Source organism: Gossypium arboreum, chromosome 12, assembly GCF_025698485.1.
Source record: "Gossypium arboreum isolate Shixiya-1 chromosome 12, ASM2569848v2, whole genome shotgun sequence".
In the NCBI taxonomy this organism is placed as follows: Eukaryota; Viridiplantae; Streptophyta; class Magnoliopsida; order Malvales; family Malvaceae; genus Gossypium; species Gossypium arboreum.
The window spans coordinates 16,669,194-16,672,125 of NC_069081.1; the positions used below are offsets into that span (position 1 = coordinate 16,669,194).

The 2,932-nt window shown below is 35.7% G+C and overlaps 1 non-coding gene across 1 annotated transcript; it reads left to right on the plus strand.

Annotated features, from left to right (window-relative positions):
* The first annotated feature begins 426 nt into the window (after positions 1–426).
* On the plus strand, positions 427–533 carry LOC128286344 (small nucleolar RNA R71). Its single transcript, XR_008276887.1, has one exon. It is a non-coding gene; the product is annotated as a small nucleolar RNA R71 (small nucleolar RNA).
* Positions 534–2,932: the final 2,399 nt, after the last annotated feature.

Genomic DNA, 2,932 nt, shown 5'->3' on the forward strand with positions numbered 1-2,932 from the left:
TTGTAAGTGTTACTATATGGATTATTTTGAGATCGAGGATTATTACCCATGTAATTTAACTGCTCATTATCCATGTTGTGGCCATAAGGTTGGTATTCTGAATTGCTTGATACACCTCCACTTGTTTCGTACTGCATTACTGGGTGAACCTGTGAAGAACTAAGAAAACCATCAATCTTTTTATTTAGATGTTCTACCTAGTTTGACAGTATAGTAATCGAATCGACGTTATAAACGCTTGCTGTTTTATTTGGCTTAGTCCTCATGACTTGCCACTGATAATTATTCAGTGACATCTCCTCTATAAACTCATAAGCATCTTCAGGTGTTTTATTATTGATGGTTCTGCCAGCAGCTGCGTCAACCATTTGCCGAGTCGAAGGATTCAGGCCATTATGGAATGTTTGAACCTGAAACCAAAGCGGTAACCTATGGTGAGGGCACCTTCTCAGTAAGTCCTTGTATCTTTCTCATGCATCGTAAAGAGTTTCTAAGTCCATCTGCACAAACGAAGAGATATCATTACGTAATTTAGCCGTTTTAGCCGGCGGAAAATATTTTAGTAAAAATTTTTTGGTCATTTGTTCCCAAGTAGTAATTGACCCTCGTGGTAACGAGTTCAACCACTGTTTAGCTTTGTTCCTCAACGAAAAAGGGAATAACCGAAGATGAATGGCATCATCAGAAACACCATTAATTTTAAATGTATCGCATAGTTCCAAAAAGTTTGCTAAATGAGCGTTGGGATCCTCATCCTGCAAACCATTAAACTGAACAAATTACTGTATCATTTGAATAGTGTTAGGTTTTAGTTCAAAAGTATTTGCAGCTACAACAGGTCTAACTATGCTCGATTCAGTTCCTATTAAAGAAGGTTTAGCATAATCATACATAGTGTGTGGATAGTGCGTAGAGCAGGATTTTGATTAACCGCAATTACAGGAGGTACCTGATTACCTTGGTTTTCAGCCATCTCTTCGGTTGGGGGTTGAGTATCGTCCTCTTACTCGTTCTTTATGTATCTTAAGCTTCACCTTATTTCTCTTTCGTTTCTACGAACTGTGCGATCGATTTCTTCGTCAAAGAGTAGTGGTCCTGACGGGTTTCTTCTAGTCATAAACTATAAAAACCTGCCAAGAGAAAGAAAAAGTAAATTAATAAATAATAATAATAAATTAAATTAAATTAAATTAAATTGCAAGAAAAATAAATGGCTAAAGTAATAAAAATTGAGCGTTCCTAATATTTTAGTTCCCCAGTAACGGCGCTAAAAACTTGATCACGTGATTTTGTGTGATAAGTTTTATATATTTATAATTAATCGTTCTTGAAACTAACTATTATCGCGATGTAGGCAAGTGTACCTATCGAACAATAGTATAGTTTTAGCAAGACCAGATTGTCGAACCCAAAGGAACTAAAAGTACTAGTAATGACTGTCTTTTTATTATATAGCCTAAAAATAAGGTGGTTTTGTTTTAACTAACTAATTAACTAATCTAAGAATTCACAGAGAATGGAATTGGGGGATTACTTTTAGAAAATGATTGAATTAAGACAATACCTAAGGAAAAATCCACCTAGACTGTACTTGTTACTCGGCTCGAATCGCATTTATTTATTCATTTAACTTGTTCCAGTAAAGATCCTAAGTTATGTTATTATCCCTATTCAAGACTAATAACGTCTAATCTCTAGATTGAATAATTGAGACTTTTCTCTAATTAACACTCTAGGGTTGCATTAACTCGATCTATGGATCCCCCTATTAGGTTTCACCCTAATCCGCAAAATCTTGTCACCCTATCTCTAGGCGCGCAATCAACTCGCTTAATTATGACAAATGTACTCTTAGGCAGGTCTATTCCTCCTCGAATAAGAGCTTATCTTGAATCAGTATCCTAGGATATCAAAACAAGATTAAGAACACATAATTAAGAACAAGTTAAATATTTATCATACAATTCAGAAAATAATAACAAGATTCGTCTTAGGTTTCATTCCCCTTAGGTATTTAGGAGATTTAGTTCATAACTAAAAAGGAAAACATCTCAGAAGAATAACGAATACAAAACATAAAGAAAAGCCAAAACTTCTAAAAGGAAGTTGAGGGGAGATCTTCAGTCTTGATGATGAAACTGGCTTCTGAGATGGATCAATCGGCTTTCTTCAAGTAATTCCTTCTTTCCTCCCTATGTGTCCTCTTACTTTCCTCCTCTAGGGTGTATTTATAGGCTTTAGAATGCCTAGAAGCCCTCAAAATTGACCTTTTTCGAATTGGACTCAACTTGGGCTCGGCAGGGACACGCCTGTGTGACACGCTAGTGTGAGTCATGCTTTGAATCTGCCAACTACCTGTGTGAGGAGGTCCAAGCCGTGTTGAATTCGTACTTTGGCCCATTTTTCTCTATTTTTGGCCCGTTTCTCGTTACTTTCGTTCTCCTATGCTCTCTTAAGTATAAAACATGAAATTAAAGCATTAGGAGCATCAAATTCACCAATTCTAATGGGAAATCATCCATAAAATGCATTAAACATGGGGTAAAAATATGTATAAATTACGGTTTATCAATAAACTCACAGAGCAAATGTCAGGATTACCAGTCCAGGCTAAATCCCTTACAATGACATATACTCCTATAGTTCGGATTTGAATTACTAGTCCAGGCTAAATTCAAATCCTAAACGGGTTAACCTTCTGGGCTAAATCCATTTCAGCATACATATTCTTCGGGAGGCTAGACCACTATAGGATCACCCGTCCGGGCTAGGTCATTTCTACCATTAATTCATTTTCGAGAAATCCATCAGATATCCTTTTTATTCAACCAGGACATTTCATTATAACATCAATTTTTCATGAATTATCGTATATTGCATAGCAATATTATAACTTATACATGAACGTACATCTTTAATGTATTTAAAATAG